This window comes from Pocillopora damicornis, chromosome 13 (assembly GCF_964200805.1).
Source record: "Pocillopora damicornis chromosome 13, jaPocDami1.2, whole genome shotgun sequence".
Classification (NCBI taxonomy): domain Eukaryota; kingdom Metazoa; phylum Cnidaria; class Anthozoa; order Scleractinia; family Pocilloporidae; genus Pocillopora; species Pocillopora damicornis.
Genome location: NC_142682.1, coordinates 11,013,923 through 11,032,995, shown reverse-complemented (window position 1 = coordinate 11,032,995; position 19,073 = coordinate 11,013,923). Strand labels below are relative to the sequence as shown.

General features: G+C 38.7%; 5 non-coding genes across 5 annotated transcripts; 4 read left to right on the top strand and 1 right to left on the bottom strand.

Moving 5' to 3' along the window:
* Nucleotides 1-1,914: 1,914 nt before the first annotated feature.
* Nucleotides 1,915-1,986, bottom strand: Trnap-cgg (transfer RNA proline (anticodon CGG)). The gene has a single exon. It is a non-coding gene; the product is annotated as a tRNA-Pro (tRNA).
* A 3,255-nt stretch (nucleotides 1,987-5,241) lies between these two features.
* On the top strand, nucleotides 5,242-5,314 carry Trnai-gau (transfer RNA isoleucine (anticodon GAU)). The gene has a single exon. It is a non-coding gene; the product is annotated as a tRNA-Ile (tRNA).
* Nucleotides 5,315-10,722: 5,408 nt separating this feature from the next.
* Trnat-agu (transfer RNA threonine (anticodon AGU)) lies at nucleotides 10,723-10,796 on the top strand. The gene has a single exon. It is a non-coding gene; the product is annotated as a tRNA-Thr (tRNA).
* A 1,183-nt stretch (nucleotides 10,797-11,979) lies between these two features.
* Trnaa-agc (transfer RNA alanine (anticodon AGC)) lies at nucleotides 11,980-12,052 on the top strand. Its single transcript has one exon. It is a non-coding gene; the product is annotated as a tRNA-Ala (tRNA).
* A 5,461-nt stretch (nucleotides 12,053-17,513) lies between these two features.
* On the top strand, nucleotides 17,514-17,586 carry Trnav-aac (transfer RNA valine (anticodon AAC)). The gene has a single exon. It is a non-coding gene; the product is annotated as a tRNA-Val (tRNA).
* Nucleotides 17,587-19,073: the final 1,487 nt, after the last annotated feature.

Here is a 19,073-nt window from a genome sequence, read left to right as displayed (position 1 = left end):
GCATTTTCTTTGTTTTTTGTTTATGTGTTCTATTGTTTGATATTTGGTTTTTGTTCTTGTTTACTAATTTTTCGTTAAATGTTTTCCAGCGACTCATTTCTCTGTTTTTGTGCTGTCGTTAAGGACGGCATGTAAAGCGACCAGGGGTTTTTTCTTACTCAAAATAGTTTTTCGGAAGAAATACAACAACACAATTTTAGAATTGATTCTATTTTAGACGGCCTAGTAGCTAATAACAAGCCTGCTCCACGAAATTCGTGTGTGGAAGAATTAAAGCAAGTAATGACTGAAGAAAGCATCAAGGATGGACGGACAGACCCATCGAATCGCCTAGAAGCAGTAAGGACGAATCAGGAAATAATGAGAATTAGAAACCTCATGAAAGAAGGCGTTGATAGTTGAAGGGAATCTTAGAGGTTATTACTTTTTTTTTCGCTTCTCTTTTAAGTTTTGCCGGATATTGTTGCTCATAAATTGAAAAGACGCCGTCACTCTAATCAACCATAAATTTACCTCTTTCTGCGGTTTGAAAATCATTATATTGATTTTACCTGTCATGTAAATTTGACCGAGAAATTACGTGTTCATTAAGCTTTGCTTAGTTAAGGCGAGGGCGTCGGAAAAGAAAGGAGTCTGCATTTCTGTTTTCCTATTTGTTCATGAGTGGTAAATTTTCCCGATTGGGTACATGAAGCTGTCGTGTTAATGCTAAGCCGCATAAAGAATCAAATTATGTGCATGCATTTTGATGGCGGGGATGGAAATAAGTTTTTTGCTAATTCCATTTCTCTAACATATTTTCCAAAAAAAACTTTTTGACCAAGATTGAGCATCTATAATTATATGCCACGACAAATGATCTATCTGCAAGTTTAAAAGTGTTCACGCTGATATGTTAAGATAATACTGAAATATTGATTCTAAACAGGGGGGACGGATACCCTCTATTCCTGAAAGGTAGGAGGCCGAGCATGTTATATATTAGATTGGGGAACTAGCTCAAATGGTAGAGCGCCCGCTTGGCAGGCGGGAGGTACCGGGATTAAAATCCGGATTTTCCAATTGGTACCTGTATTCTTTTGTTTATTCTTTGGAAAAAGCTTGGCTTATAAAGTATTAACTGAGCATCTCTTTTGTACACTTCAACGGCTGGTCATTTAAACAAAGTTTAGCCACCGTTTAACAAACCCACTTTTTAGGCCATCTACTCAGCCGAACTTTTTATCTGAACATTTATTTTTGTGTCAAAAGGGCCGAAAACTGATAGTGGAGGGACATTTATTCAATTAAATCAACCCTCTTTTAGAGAATCCATGAGGCCTACTGGTTGCGTGAAACCGCGTTTGAGTTAGAACTCGTGTAAATAAACGACCCTAAATGTCCAAGGAAAGAATGACCAAGAGGATACCGAGGCTTATGCAACTTTTATAACTCGCGTGTATCGTTATTAATTAACTTGCTCAAGAATTGATGAGGAGGATAAAGACCATTTTGAAATTGTGTCTAAGAACGTGTTGCTCTCTTCGAGCTCAGACTACTAATTAAATTTATTCCAACAATTGTTTTACAGCACATTCAATAAATTCAATTTCCTATGGCGACGGAGAAAACCTGTATAAATATACGATTCTAAGAGAATATCTCAAAACAAAATCAGAACTTTGGCTAATGTCTTTCAAAAATTAAGAAAATTGGTATGTGTACACACCAAGAAACAACTCAAAATATTTAAATAGGTTTTCACCGTCGCTATTGAAAGTTGAATTGCTTGAATGTGATTTAAAACAAACTGAAAAAAAAAGTAATTGGATAAGAAAACACCTCTGGAGTCATCTTTCTAAATAGTCTTTCCTACACATTTAAGTTGGTCGATAGAGAAACAATAACTTGTATGCAATCATGCATGGTCAAGAGGGGCCTGTCCAGGAGTCGAACCCGGGACCTCTCGCACCCGAAGCGAGAATCATGCCCCTAGACCAACAGGCCAGTCACAAATATGAAGTGTCTGAAAAAAAAAGGCACAATGAATGTCCTGGAAATGCTTCAAATTCATTTTTCATGAGTGACAAAAAAAGATCTTTATTAAATGAACTGTGGGAATGAATACTCTGAGACTATAGATCATAGCTCTGAAGATCGAGAAGTTCAGGTAAACGGGAATGTTTTGATATTGCAAGAGCCACCGTTGCATTCAGTCGCTTCCTCTAGCCTATCTTACTTCGACCTCTTTCCTTCCCTGTACGACCTGCTCACAAGGAGACAAATTCTTATTCCTTCGCGACGATTTTATATTTTAATTTTGTTTGAGGTGGCTATGAAGAGCCGCTAACACCACTTATGTACATGTCGGTAAATAATAGCGACATAGAGGTTCACAAAGTTATATAAAACTCCTAAATTTTGCTTCGGAAACGAAAAAAGGGTTCATGGGTAGTGGTGGGTGCAGCAAAAATTTCATTCCAAATCATGACCTCTGGTCATCTGCAGTGTTTGTACGAACATTATTATTAAAGCAAAAACGCGGAGAAATGAGCTATGAAGACCGCTGCCGCCTACTGAATTGGCAAACTTTGGAGAAACGAAGAGAGTTTTTATCTCTGATCCAGTGCTACAAGATAGTTCTGGAAATAGATAGTCTTCATTTTTCGGACTTTTTTGAACTTACTAAATGTAATCGAACTAGAGCCAATCACGATTATAAGCTCTACGTAAAAATAGCTATCGTAAATTGCTACAAATTTTCTTTTTTTGTACGGATCGTTAATATGTGGAATAATTTGCCTAAAGATATTGTACACGCAGGATCATTGACTTTATTTCGTAACAGACTAAAGATTTACATGAATATTGATTGAGATGATGGTAAACAGTTTTTAATTATCTGTATATAATGTTTTGATCTTTTTATTCGGGGAATCTTTTATATAGGGTTAACCTCTAGAATATCCCCTTTCGAGAGATACTTTTACAATTTTTATTTTCCTTCTCTTGAATAAAGTGTTGTATCATTGTAACATACAGATTCGTACATTTCCTAACCAACTCGCAACGGTAAGGATTCCAACTTCCAATGTTCTTATGAAAACAAGAGTGTTTAAACACATAATTATTTGGGTTTGCAAAAACTGCAATTGGCGAATATGTTAAGCGAGTAGTATGTGATAGCGATCGCAATAGTGACAAAAGATCACTTGTGTCTCTGACAGGGCCTGCGACTTTCCGCGTGTGAGGCAGACGTGATAACAACTACACTATAGGAAACTTAACTACGAGAAGTTATTAATCCTATCAAACTGAAATAAATAGATAAAGTAATAGATAGAAAAAATAGAATAAAATATCAGATTATCTACACGGCAACAAAACTAGAATATTTTTCGAAGATTTTGAAGTACAAACGAGAGAAACATATGCGCCAAGATATTCACGTCAAGTAAATTGCGTTAGCTAAGAGTAGTTTTACTATATTAATTTTTAGTTGCTGTTGTAATTGTCCTTTTTGCTCTAAATGAATCAGAGAGAAAGAGAAAAGACCAAACTGTGTCACTGAAGCTGATCTTTTGCGTTTATTTCACCAAATAATGATCGGCCAGATCTGAAAAAAGTAGAGGGAGGGCATGAAAATAAGTTTAGGGAAAGGAATGTTTGGTCCAAATTAGGATCAGGCCTCGAAAAACTTGTTTGCACGTCCCCACAAAGAATTCCAAGGTGTACGAAGAGTCTGTTGTTGAAGATTATTAAACCAATATATTTTGAAAAGTTATTATGAGAGGAAAGTAAAATACAAACATATAGATGATATGGAAAGTCAGTTACAAATAAGTGGTTTCTTCAGATGGCTTTATAGAGACAAAAAAGTATTCTCTGGTCTGTGTGAGTATCGAACTCACGACCTTGGCGTTATCAGCACCGCGCTCTACCGACTGAGCAGGTCACATTTATTGGTGTTTTCCGATTACTGACGTTATCTCTATTTAAGACGTCCGGATTTTCAGATTTTTGTGCTGGTTGCACCTAAAATTTGTACTTATGCTTTTGTTACTATTTAAAGTCATGCAAGTATCCGGTTCAAGATTCAGATTTCACTAATTTAAACAAGTTGTGAACATAAATATTAGCGTCCATTCGCCTTTTTTGCTCTCCTATATTAATTTAGCGCTTGGTCAGAGGAATAAAACAACTACGATTTTTCTGGCGCTATTTTTCGGAACTGTTAATCAAATACATCCTTAATGATTTAAACATATATAACAAAAAGCCCCATTTGACCGTTAGTAAAACTGATCTGTTACGATAAAAGAAAATGATGATGAGCATGGTAGATAAAAAGGAGGTGGGTACACCCTATACTGGAGAGACTGAAGGCCGAGTGCTGACAATTGGCTTTCTTATATTAAAGAAATGTTTGTGACAATTAATTAATTGAAGCCAAAAAAAAGACCGGACTGAGCTATTTTATAGGATTGGGGAATTAGCTCAAATGGTAGAGCGCCCGCTTGTTAAGAAACCTCCATATAACGGCCTTGTCATGCACAGTTCCAATTTGTACATGATTGCCCACATGTGGAATCAGTTACCAGCTGTAACCAAATCCTCGACCACTTTAGCACAATTTCGTGCTCGCCCGAATAATGTTAATTTCACGGGATGCCAATGTATAAACTGTATATAATTTTACCTATTTTTACATTTTTACATACTCTAAGGCTTACGTAGTATTTATACATATTTTTTAATGTTTGTATATGCATAATTCACATTTTATCTTGTTTTGTATTTTTAGTTTGTCAAGCATTTTTAAAATGAGCCTCTGATTCAGAAGATTGTAAAAATACTTCCCACGTCTTCTACATTAAATAAACTATTCTAAACTATTGAGCAAAGCTGTCTGGCTGTTGATCAAAGCTCAGAAGAAGGACCATTTTACACTTAAATTCCACTCTTTTCTCGATTGTATACTGCTTGTTAGGACCTGATACCAATTCTAGTCGATCCTGGTACCACTTTCAGTACCAGCTCAAAGTCTATCGGGATAGCAGAGAAAATTACGTTGGCACTGCGTGAACTATGGGATGGAGGCCCGCGGAAAAGCGTTAATACGGCGGTGACTGTCGCACCGACTTAATTACTTACTAACTTAGTCACTCACTCGTTTATCCACCCACTCCCTTACTTACTTACTCACCCACCAACCCACTCACTCACTCACATACGTTCTTACGTATTTACTTAATTTTATTTGGTCCGTTAGCTCAGTCGGTAGAGCGTGGTGCTGATAACGCCAAGGTCGTGAGTTCGAACCTCACACGGACCAGAGAAAACAATATTTTTCTGAAATGAAACGATCTAAAAAGATTTCAGGACTCAATTGTTTCCCTCGTATCATTTTTACTATTTTTTTCATGCTCTATTTCCAGCAGATAAAAATCTTTTAAAATGCGTCGCTTTCCAGTGTCGGCACTCAACGCCTTTGGGAGATGGGCTAGTGTACATAGCTGGTTTGCACACGCGTGCGCAGCTGATTCCTTATCGGTGGACAGTCTGACATCGTCGTTTTCTGACGACCTCTGCAACGCAATCAACATCTACTTCCCGGCGAAGAGTGTCAAACTACATCCGACTGACAAACCCTGGACGTCTGCCGAAATTAAATCATTAATCCTGGAGTGGCAGCGCGCATATCATTCTGGGTCTAACGATAGATGGCGACTCTTCAGGAATAAAGTGCGCATAGCAATCTGTTAGCGCAAGAAGGAATTCTTCGCCCGCAAGGTGATGAGTCTCATAACCTCAGACCCTAGAAGCTGGTGGAGCCTGGTGAGCAAGCTTGCTGGCAAATCTTCTACCGATTCCGAGTTATGCTATCCTGACGAACATGGCAACATCATCTCAGGTAAAACCCTTGCAACTCGTCTGAACAGCTATTTCATATCTGTTACATCTGACATCCAACCACTTGACACCGCCGCCCTTCCTGCTTTCTTACCATCGCCGGACCAACCACCAACTATTACCAGCTCAGCTGTATGTCGTAAGCTACTTGGTCCAGTAACTGTGATCTTCAATCGCTCAGTGTCATCTGGCTTGTTTCCAGAACGGTGGAAAGACTCTCACCTAACACCCGTCCCAAAGGTCAAACCAGTTACGGGTGACGGGGACTTGCGACCTATTGCCTTGACTCCAGTGCTCTCTAAGGTTCTTGAAGATTTCTTTGTCGAGTGGCCGATAGATGACGTTAAAAATCATATTGATCCTCAACAGTTTGGCAGCCTTAAAGATACTTCTACAACTTAGTGCCTATTGGACATGCTGCACAATTGGCTGTCATCCCTTGACTGCCCTGGCAAGTTCCTCCATGTGTGCTTTCTGGACTTTAGCAAAGCATTTTACCACATTGACCATACCATCTTAGTGACCAAGCTAATCAATCTAGGTGTTAGATGCTGGTTGATTAGTTGGATTTGTAGCTTCCTCAGTGGCCGCTGCCAAGCTGTTAAGCTCTTGGACTCCATCTCAGAGTGGATGCCCGTACATGCCGGTGTCCGCCAGGGCATCAAATTGGGTCCAATCCTTTCCCTGATAATGATCAACGACCTGGCTACTCACTCCCCCCTCCGCTCGAGCCACTGGAAGTACGTCGATGACGTAACAATATCCGAGGTCTCCAGTGTGGGGGAGGTGTCATCTCTGCAAAACGACATCGATTGCATTTCGCAATGGGCCCAGCAGAACAACATGAATCTCGACCCTAAAAAATGTAAGATCATGACCATCTGTCCACTCAAAAACAAACTCGTTTCCCCAATACTCTCTAGAATAATTTACCTCTAGAGGCAGTTTCATCTCACAAAGTTCTCGGTCTGACCCTGTGTGACACCTTGAAGTGGAACGATAATACCAACGACATCATCTCCAAAGCGTCCAAGCGACTGCACATTCTTAGGGTCTTGAAGCGCGCTGGGGTCCCTCCGGCGGACCTTGTCACCATCTATAGCGCCTTGGTTCGCTCTGTCCTAGAATACTCTTCCGTTGTCTGGGCTACCTGCCTTCCTCGCTTCCTCATTGAACAGCTAGAAGCTATCCAGAAGAGGGCTCTGCGAATCGTATATCCTGACCCCCACTATCAACAGGCTCTTGCGCAAGCCAACATTACCAGTTTAGAGGATAGACGCGCCCACCTGTGTCTCAAAGTGTGGCACAATATCAAAAATAATCCGGCCTGCCAGCTGCACCGTCTCCTCCCTCCCGTGCCATCCGAATGCCACTCTCACCATGTTAGGAACAGTAGCAGTTCTAGCCGTTTTCAGTATAGAACAAAACGCTTTGGTTCTAGTTTTTTCCCAGCAATGGCGAAAATCAACTAATCAATAGGAGTCTGGTTATTTTTATTATAGTATTTTCTCCATATCCGAATTTTAATTAATTTATAAATAGTTTGTAATCCCAGTCGCTTCGAAACAAATGTAACTTTATTTCTTGTATCATGTAGGCACACTGTAATTCATAGTTTTTATGCCATTGTGTGTATTTTAATAAACCATTATTATTATCATTAGTTCAATAACGTTCCACAACGAGGATACTCGCTATAATCTGTGGCAGGGATGAACCACCAAGTTCTATTAAGCTTGATTTAACCAAAATATGCCTTTTCCCAAGCACAATTTCATACCCTCGTCAGTACTTTTTTTAGACCTAGAAATTGGTGAAAGTCCCTTGAAACATCAACTTGAATGACTCATTTTCGGTACTTCTCTTTCTCCTTCATTTGGACTTAAACAGACAAAGTCGCTGAGACGTTCTTGTGATTCTCTACAAAATCATTTTAGTACACTTACTGTAATGGACAAAATCCATAGCCATTTTCGGTCCAAAATTGGCTGAGGAGCCAAACCTTTTGAGGCGGAACACAATCTCGAGCCCAGGGTCATTTTGGCTCCTTGTCAGCGGTATGGTCGTCAAATAATGACCTCTAGGAGAATAGATTAATTCAATTTCTTTGATTGGTTGGTAGGAAAACAATAGACTCCACACAGAAAGTATGATTTACGGAAGGAGTCGATCAGGCCAGAAGTAGAGTATCAACTACCCCAAATTTAAGTTGCTTTTACTGTTTTTACCGTTGTTTGTTGGTTTTTTTTTTGGAAAAGTTTTGAGTGAAAGTTTAAGTGAAAGTTTTCACATGAAAAGTGCCTGTCGATGGGTGAGGAAACATCCAACCAAAACCACTGCATGCTGCAATGGCGGGAAGGTGTTCTTCATGCAACGATGGATTGCTATCGTTGTTGTCACAGACTTAAAAGTAGATGGAAACCATTATTTTAATTTGTTTGAAGTAAAATGCAGAAAAGAAGACATTGTAGAGGCCGTGAAAGCGCACAGAAATGTAAATATGAAAGGGTACGTCATCGGAATAGCCTAAAATAAAAAAGAGCAAGTTGGAAATGCTTGCTACAATCTTTTATTCAGCATCAAATTCGAGAAGTTTTCATAATATGTAAAGGAAATTGCGAAGAAAAAGGTTCCGTTCTTGAATAAACAGAAACGAGGTCTGTCACCATCCAAAGCTCAGTTAGTAGAGTGTTGCACCGGTATCGCAGAGGTCATGGGTTCAAATCCTGTACAGGTCTGATTTTTTTTTCACGCCTTGTTTTCACTACTGCTCAAGTAGTGTTCATTACTGCAAGGATCGCTTTCATATTCACGTCTTTATCCGCAGTTCACATATGTTATTTTTATATATTTACAGTCATTTATTTATCACTTTACAGGTTTATATGGAACCAACTTAGCATCCAGTTGGTTAGTTAGCTCGGTTGGTAGAGTGCTGCACCAGTATCGCAGAGGTCATGGGTTCAAATCCCATACAGGCCCGAATTTTTTTTTTTTACGCCCTATTTTCACTACTGCTCAAGTTGTGTTTATCACTGCGAAGATTGTTTTTATATTCACTTCATTATCTGCAGTTCACATGTATGATTATCATATATTCACAATCAGAGTTTAATTCATTAAAAATGAAACTATTTACCAATAATAAGTAACCTTCTGTTTAATATTTTGTTAACGAAACATGAAGATACTGAATTAAAAAAGAATTAAATAGCTATGCTATGGGTTGCATCGCAGACAAACATTCCAGCTGCAATAGTAAAACCTATTATGTTACTACCTACTTGTAGTGTTAAAGCATGTGCCAAATATCAGCTTCTAGAGGAGAGTGATGAACAGTACAGAAGCCTATGTGTTCAGAAACCTGAAACTGCTGGCCTTTATCTCTTACATGTTACAGGGAATAGTACCAAGCCTTCCCTTGAACATTTAAATTGGAGCAGCTTATTAATTTTACAGAAATGAAAGGTTGAGCTGTTGACTTTCTTGATTTCAAGGCCACTGTGAGTGTATTGTTGTACAAGAGATGGAAGATGGAAGTCAAGTACCTCCCGTGTGTATGATGTATACTTATGCTGGGAGCTGAACCTTGTCTAAAAACTTACGAATATCATCCTTGGCATTGAACACTCCATTGGCAACGTAAGTATCACTTTAGTAACTACAAGCAATTTTTAAAACAAGTTTTTTCAGACAGACCTGTTAGTGAAGCAATGATTTGGTTTAAACCTTGAAACATCATAAGCTTAAAAACTGCTGATGTGAACCTTCCATATTTGTTTTTTTGTTTTTTATTTAATAAAAAACGACCAACTCCTGGCTTGATTTGTCAAACTGAATCATGCAAAAGAAAGAGGCCGGAGTAAACTCAAAGCTTGTAATATTTTCAAGGTTCAATTTAAATCATTGGTTTACTGTTCCTCGTCATCTTTGGGAGGGATGTGGATATTTGATTCGTATGCATGTGTTTTCAGTAAACTTAGGTTCAAGTAATGTTTTGAAAATGTTGCAAAATATAATGCATCAAGTACAAATTTTCATTTTTGCCTTCATGAAGTTATTTTGGAACAAGAGAATAGTACAATACTTGTTGAATTATTATATTCTGAATTAAATAATAGCAAAGTATACTTCAAAGGGTCAAAAGATAATTTTTCAAACAGGAAAGTATCAAAGCAGTATCAATAAAGAATCTTGTATGGCATATTTTCATAGTTAAGTGGATCAAGGAAAAGTTAGAAAAGTTGTCTAACAAAAGGTAGAGCGTCCGCTTTGCATGCGGGAAATAGACTATCTTTTTTATCTCATCACTGATCCACCATTTCCATCTTTTCGTCTTTTTGATGAAGTCCAGTTCACATGCACTAAATTTAAACGCGGTAACAAGAAAAAAGTCTATGGATACACGCGAAGCAGCTGCCTTAGCATTGCTTTTTCACAATGTCTCTAATTCTCTTGGTCTGGTCAATATAAGATTCTGATGGAGTTATTGAGGTTTCTGTCTTTGTTTATCGTTGTAAAAGACAATTGTTATTTGGATATTATTTAAATATTTATTGCTTTCGATTGATCCGTTTTGACGTCGTTCAAGGTCGTGAAAGACATTTACAGGGGATGAAAACAATTTCCAAACAAAAAATTATAAGAAATAAGAAAGTAGCTGGCGTTTACTTTGGTTGGGTTGTGGGTAATTCCTAGCTGGTATAAATGTCCTAACTTCATTATTGATGATCAAAAACCATGATCAATGCTGTAGTACAAGTAAGTTTTCTTTCCTATTTCTTTTTAGTCGTCTCATAGTTTCCTCCAATAACAATCTAAAATAGTGTAGGCGCCGCAGCTCAATTGGTAAGAGCGCCTGTCTAGTGAACAGGAGGTCGTGGGTTCAAGTCCCATCGGTGCCTCTTTTATTTTTAGACAAAAATAGTTTGCAAACTCACAAAATTAGTGAATAAAGTCTTCTCTATAAGCAGAAGGGAAAATATATATATTGCTATACAGCAAGCTTTCTTTTTTCAAAAGAGCGAGGCCTTATTTGTGCAATCCAGAACTCATAAATGACGACAGCTTAAACAGTCCCCCTCTATCATCTCTATCATCTCGAGAAGGATCTGAACAATAGGACAAGGTTTATTAGATTTGGTCTCTCTGATGACAATGGTCGGGTTGTTTCTGCTTCCGTTTTCACATGCCCTTCACCGCTGTTGAGGCGTATGGGATGACTTCAACACTACATCAAGGAATCGAGTTGATCACGGGAAGAGAAATTCCATATCTAACAAAACCATCTATTACTTTCTTTATTATATAAACACAATAGCCCTCTACTTACAAGAAAAGTCGACTTTATTGATGAAAGAAAAAAATGGGATCCATCCCCGAAAAATTCTTGAACTGCCTTTCTCGATAAGGCTCGAGAAAAAAAATGCGTTGAATCATTACAAAAACAAACAATTGGCAAAATTTTCAGTTATTGACTTTTTCCTACCAAAAGAATAAGTTTTTTCAGGTACACGGCCAAAATCGACCTGTTGCAAATCTTCCAGTTGTCAGTTTTCGTTTTTAGCCATGAGAAATGCCATTAAAAAAGCTATAAAGCACGTAACTTTTGTCTTTTCTTTTCGTAATTTGGTTTTCTTCCGCTTCTAAGAAATTTGGACTTTCATTTCATGCAAGTGATACGAAATTTTCCGTGTTTTAGCAGCCATAATCAGAGAAAATTTCCGTTCGACAAAAAACGGTGGATTGAGAATGGTGAAGGCTTTGCCATTCATTCATCAACATCACAGATTGTTGCGAAAGGTGAGTATGTGTCACCAGCTGATTGGCGATATCAAACACAGGTGAAAAAAATTAATGTATTTTTTCACATGTGTTGTTACGGTTTTTCTCAGGGCTAGAAATCTTTGTAGAACACCGCAGTTAATATGATAAAATCCATCTTACACATTCCACCACAATCTTAACCTCCTTTGTCGTATTTGTAAAGGCTAAATATACCCAGAAAAGCAAGATTCTAAGAATGCTACCAGTCAGGTCTCCTTGAAATCTAATGACTGAACTGCAGGCCAAATGACGTTGAGGGTTGGGGAATTAGCTCAAGTGGTAGAGCGCCCGCTTAGCATGCGGGAGGTACCGGGATCGATACCCGGATTCTCCAATAGTGCCTTTCATTTGCTTGATTCTTCTTTTGAGAAATGACGCTTATGCACAGCTCAGGTTCATTTCAAATGCTTTTTTCCAATTCACCTCTTTCATTCATTAATCTTCTCTAGAATTGAAAAGAAGATCAACGCCATGTGAAAATACAGCAAAGTTGTTGTATTTGCCCCATAGGATCATTACCTGCCAAAGAAAAACAAAAATTGTACAGATCTAGGTGGAATCCTTTTTTAAATCGGCAGGTCAAATGCTGATGTGGAAAATTTAAGATAGCAGAGGAGCGAAAGGTATTAACGTAAGCCACGGTTGAAAGAAAGGGTTCTCCCCATTGGCAAGACGGAAGTACATTATTTTCATTTTTAACATAAAATTACAATCAGGAAGCTTCCTGTTATGTGATGATTGTAAACAGCAATTAAGTTACTGAAACTTTCTATGTTAAAAGGTGATTTTATCATCGCTTAAGTGAGTGCTTCTGAACCACATGAGCTGTGCCATCTTAGAGGGACATACACAGAAATCATCCATGTTTAACGCAAACATACAGCTTATTCGATGATTTAACATATGATACGCGCGGATAATTTGCGAGATGCGGTGTACGTTTCCTACTCCATGAAGAGGAAAAATGCAAGCAATGAGCAAAATGTCGGCTCGTGTTATATATATAAAGCCATCAAACAGCTAATGTTTATTCCACCATTTTTTCGTTTCCTGATATTTTGGCTTCTAGATTCCAAAGAACCCGGGAAAGGACCAACGAGCATCCATAGAATGAAAAACCCCACCGGGCTCGTTGTGGTAAAAATTTGGGGAAAATTCCCGGCCCAATGGATAAAAGTCTCCCGATCTGCAGGGCACGGTCTTACGATACAAAAGCGCGTTACCTCAATTCCTAAAGATTATGACACTAATAAACGAGAATTTAAATTGCCATCCTTAGCGTTTTGGCTAGCCGAAAGACCGTTTCGCTTAAAAAACCGATCGAAAACTCGTGCATTCACCGCAGAGGTGGCTCCTTCAGCCCCAAGGCTATGGATATTAATCTTAGAAACGTCTGTGAGTTCTCTGAAAGTGTCTTTAATAAATTATCTGGCTCTTGTGTGACTAATCCCCCGGCTTCGTACTTTCTGAAGGGTAGCAAGAACTTAAAACAAAGGTAAATCGTCAGAGGTCTATTTTTGAATCAAATAGGTAGCCCTCTAAAGCCTTGACAGGAAAAGTCGGACCGTCTGACCTTGCGATAATAAGATTCCGAGATGGGTAGTGCATGATCCACTACCCATCTCGGAATTGATCTGTCCGTCTAGAAGATTCTAAGAAAATAGAACATACGAGGTGAAAACATCCCAGGCCTTTATATGCATAATTTACTAAAACGGAAAAACTTCGCGTTGCCAATCTGGGTTACTTCTCTTTTGAGAGTTTGGCCGGGTACAGTTGCTCATAAATTGACAAAACGCCGTCAATCTAACCAACCGTAAATTTACCCCTTTCTGCGGTTTGAAAATCAGTATAATATAGCCTCTCTGGTAAGTTTGACTTCGAAATAATGTGTTCAATTAGCTTTGTTTGGCTAAGGCGGGGACACCAGAAAAGAAGGGAGTCTAGCATTTCTATTGCCGTTAACATCTTCTGGCTTGTTCTTTACGATATAACTAAGCTCGGTGGAGGCTCCTTTAATTTCTATTATAATAAAGTTCGGATATAACGCGCGCTTTCATTAGTTGAAAGAGCGTGCTCTATGAGAGTATAGAGCATAGAGCTGAGCTAAAGCTGTCACGTCATCTGCCAAATTGTATTGTTCGACCTTTTGCGGGACTTATTTTTAGCTTTTTTTCGATAATTGAAAGTGAGATTTCGGAACAAGCGAGCCGGCAAGTAGCAACAGAACCAAACAAAGGTTTGTACACATACCAGGCGCCGTAATTTACGTTATTAAAACGTGAGCAGATAGGAAAATCCTCAAAGGAAAAACAAAATAGACATTCCGAGTTTTAAAGATTTTCAAGCTTAGTTAGATTGAAGAAATGTAAAATGGTTTCCGTGTTTACATAGCCTGATGTAAACACGCGGGAGGTTGGGGGAACACTCGATAAGCTGGAAACCACTCCGCTTCGCGTCTTGGTTTCCTACGCTTATCTTGTGTTCTCCCAACCTCCCGCGTGTTTACATCAGGCTATGTAAACACGGAAACCATTTTACATTTCTTCTCCCTACACTTCTTTCGTGCTCTAGCCGCTTCCTGCGTGCTTTACAACAGAACAGAGCACAGTCAAAGCTTCTCTATTTGTTAAATAAATTACTTTAACAAACACGAAGTAAAATTAGCCTTGTGTAGTGTTTGATTTACAAGTACAACAAAGGAGGCTATGTGCTTCACTCTATACCATCAGGAGTGGGCTCCTGATACCGTTCAAGAACGTGGCGCTGCGATTTAGCGGCTCAGAAGTGGAATCAAATAAATAAAGATTTTTTTCGGGAAGAAAAAGGAAAAATGAAAGATTCCAAATTCATTTTTTATGAATGTTACAAAAGGCTTTAAAAAGATGAAATACGACTTTTTCTAGTCACCTAGAAAAAGAGCAACATCTGTAGTGGCTATCTCCCTGGCGGGGAATCGAACCCCGCGTGACAGGCGGGGATACTCATTGAGCCAATTTCCCTTAGAGGACTACCGAGGACCTCTGAGGGATATTGGCTCAATGGATAATAAGTACTTAGAGAATCAGTAGTTTTGAAAACAATTTCAATGATAAGTGCTCGTTGATACCGTGGGAATTAAGAGTGTCGATTTGGAAGATAAAATTTGTTTTAGTGTTTTGCGGCTTTTTGCAAGTATATTTAAGAGCCGGGTGAGAGGAATTGACGGCGGTTATAACTTGAGTGAGCTCTTCTCTGGTAAAGGAGGCACTCCGACGCAGTCGTCAATGTAACGGTCGTAGAGTTCAGGTTTTGGGTCGTGGTATTGACTAAAAAAATGATGTTCGATGAAACCTACGAAAAGATTGGCGTAGCTGGGTCCCATTTTAGTACCCATGGCCACGCCATTAGTTTGTAGTAGTTACCACCGAATGAAAACCAATTGAGTATCAGTACTTGTTCGGCCGAACGGAGTAGTGTTTCAGAGCTAGGTTCCTCAACAGTGCGATGATCAAAAAAATGTTTGAGGGCCCGTAAACCTTCGTCATTGGGAATAACAGTATAAAGATATGTAATATCCATAGTGAAAATAAGTTTTTTTTGGCCAAAGATATTAAAGTCACGAAAAATTTCAAGTGCCTGTTGGCTGTCCTTCGTGTGAGATGGTAAAGTTTTGACGATAGGTGCCATAATTTTGTCTAAATAACTGGAAATAAGTTCGGTGGGACAACTGCAGGCAGAACGATGGGTCGACCTGGGTTGTTAGGTTTGTGGTATTTTTGACAATGTTTGGTTCATTAAAAAGAGATCTTTGTCGACTTTAGCATAATAGGAGGTGTCAGAAAGTTGCCGCAAAGCTTCTCTTTGGTAGAGGTCGGCCCGCCAAACAACAACTGCGCCGCTTTTTTTCGGCCGCTTTAATGACTAGATGTCTGCGTTTTTTTAGACTTTTTAGTGCCTACCCCTCTTGCACTTATCGCAATAAGTTATACATTTGTGAAACAGGATGACGACTAGTTGACCGATTCCGAGAACACCTCCGCGAGATGGAAAGAAATGACAAGGACGCATCCAAACCAGTCGCTAGACGCTTTAATCTCCCTAATCATTCTAAACAATATATGGCAGTTTGCGGCCTTTCCTTGTATCTAGGCGGTTCAGAAAGCCGCAAAACACTAGAACAAAAATTTATCTTTCAAATCGGCACTCTTAATCCCCACGGTATCAACGAGCGCTTTTCATTCAACTAATTTATTCTTGTTTTCTCGTCACCATACTCCCTCCAATAGCGTAGCTCCACTTTCTGCATACAAAACCCACACACAACCCACAATTCCTCCAATCGCTCTGACGCAAGGCTAACGCTCGAAACGTCAGCTTTTTTTACTCTTTACGGTGGCCAATTTGCGTTTTCAAATCAGTTGTTAACACAAAATTACCTGCTATACTCTCTCACCGAAGCAACACCACAGTTTCTTTAGAAACTTACCCCCTTATACAATACAGATGGGCGAGAGTACTTTGTATTTCTATACCCTTGATCATAGTTTCCGCTAACGTCAGGGAGATTTTCTCAATTAGAAAAGGCGCTGATAGAATTTGGAACCGCAAGTTTACTAGACAAGCAATAGTCACCACAAGCCTAGGCTATTTCAGGATTTTTTGAAGTAAGGTACAATACTGATGGACGTGATTACTTTGTATTCCTGGGCCCTTGATCATAGTTTCCGGTCATCAATGAAATGTTAACGCATGCACGTTAGGCATGACCAACAGCACAACTGATGTAATCTACTTCTTTTTCTTTTCCTATTTTTTTTTTTTTGAAATTGCTTTTATCCTCTATGTAGTGAACACAACACATGTTTATTCGTCCGTATTGATTTTTCATACGACTTTCACGATTATTTTTCCCGCGAATCGGGTTATGTAAATTACGCAAAATGATAAATCACGTGATCATTTCCATATACGGATTGCTGGAACAAATTAAAGTAAAATATTTACCACACCCTATAGATACTCCCAAAATAAGACAAAATATTACTGAAGTGGAACAATCCATAGCCATATGACCATCGTTCTTTGACACGACAAACAGCAACAAAAACATCATTAATACCTTCAGCATCTCATATCGCCCAGACTAAGAAAGTGATGCAAGACATTAAAAAAAGACCAGGCTAAAGCAGCTGTTTTACCTGTATCCAGACTTCCCCCCACCTCGGAAAAGAGGCAAAGTTAAGTGGTCGGGAACCTTATCGTTTCTAACGCAAAGTCAATGAGAATACTTTGCAGATGCACTCAAGACTACAAAAGAAACAATGCAATGGAAGAGAACATTCCCCTGACATAGGATATACCAAAATAAATCCGAAATCACGTTTTTATCGAGGCAGCCAAAGTCGGATAAGAAAAAAAATCTAATCGAGGGCCTACCCTAGGTAATCTTCGTTCACTTCCATGGTGATTATCTGCCAATTGTATTACCGAAAAATAGTAAAATTTGAAAGCATAAGGAAAAAGATAACATGACTGCGCTACTCTTCAGTAGGATGCCTAAAAACATGCTTGTTCAATTGATATGTACTGCTTCATTCATATTCTCAAAGGCTTGTCTGAATGGATAATCATTTAGGGAAGGCTTTTTTGCACTTCGAATGAGTCCACTTTTCCTTAAAAATTCCACCGCGAGATCTTCTTATTAGGGAGAGTTTAATTTACATGTGAATCACTTTGTATGTTTCTCTTTGTTGCTTATTCATTCATTTATTTATTTATTTATTTTTTGATTAAAAAAAAACTATAATTCTAAGGTTTCTGTAGTGTAATGGTTATCACGTCCGCCTAACACGCGGAAGGTCGCACGTTCGAGCCCTGCCAGGAACAAATTTTGTGACAATCGTCTGCACCATCAGAAATTCAAGTTTCATTACCATCCTCTTTGCATAATAATTTTTCTTTTTGAGTATTTTGAGGCTGAGATAAACTGAAACACGCGCTTACCTGTGGCTGCTCAGCCTGGACCGTAAGATTTATGCTCGTGTAAAGACCACGAATAAACTTGTTAATATGACACCTTTGCTACACCATTTATTCGTGTTCGTATTTCTGTCAGCGAAGTAACATCTGGAACTTTTATTTCCTTTTCCAACCTCCGTCTTGCGATTATTTTTCGGAATTTGCACAAGGGATGTTCACTTCACCCAACAGAAACCTTAAACGAAATGAAAAAATAGCTCTGCAACATGTACACGTGTGCGCGTAGAATCGCAATAAGTAATAAATAAATAAATAAATAAATTTCACATGCAATAATTTATTAAAAGCAAACATTTCAGAGAAAATTTGAATCTTCATTTGTATTTTCTTCGGTAGGACTGGATATCAAACATCCGTATAAAACTTTGATCTCTTAAATTTATCTATAGATAGAACAAAAACTCTGTTCACATCACATTCCACAACAAAACGAGCCAAACATGACCGAGTGACTAGTCAAAACACGCAGGAAGATGCTGAAGGACGAGAGGAAGGTAAGGATGAAGAAGTGACTCCTTACCTCTCGGGTGCCCTTCTGCTTACCGACAAAGATAAATGGACACGAAATCTTGCAGGCAAATTTCCCTGATTGGGTACATTAAGCTACAGTGTCAATGTTAAGCCGCAGAAAGAATCAAATTCTATGCATACATTTTGAGAGCGGGCATGGAAATTATATGTTTTCTGATGTATCCTATTCTCTACCATATTTTCCTAAAGTTCTATTGACCAAGATTTAGCATCTGCAATTTCAAAAGTGTTCATACTGAACTTCTAAAACATTTCGGGTTGATTAGAGCGACGACGTTAGTCACTTTATAACCAACTTCACAAGACTGGTTTACTTATCAGTTGGGATGACGATGAATTTAACTTTGGTCTTCCCCTGTATCTTCTGTTAAGTTTGATGTCAGCGTATGGTTCAAAGCTTCGGAAATTACAGACCACGCATACTATGGCCCAATCTTTCTGTTAATAGTAGTTTTTGCCTTTCAGCTTTACTCTTTCCCTGCTAGGGAGATTGAAATCTTCTTGACTTGCGGTGGTTTACATCCAAATCTCAAAAACGTTTGTGAAACGCAAAGAGCTGAAACAAAATTTTTAACTGGTCTATCTTTAATGTTTCATTCGTTCTAACGAAGCGCGAACGCTCAAAACGTCAGTTTTGAAACTCTTAACGGTGGCCAATTTACGTTATCAACTCAATTGATCATTAATACCAAATTACCCCGTTATATTCTCCCACTACAGTTTCTTTTGAAACTTGCCCCTTTATTCATTCATCTCTAAACTGGTTGAAGCATTGCCTCAAGTGGTAGAGCACCCCCCTGAGC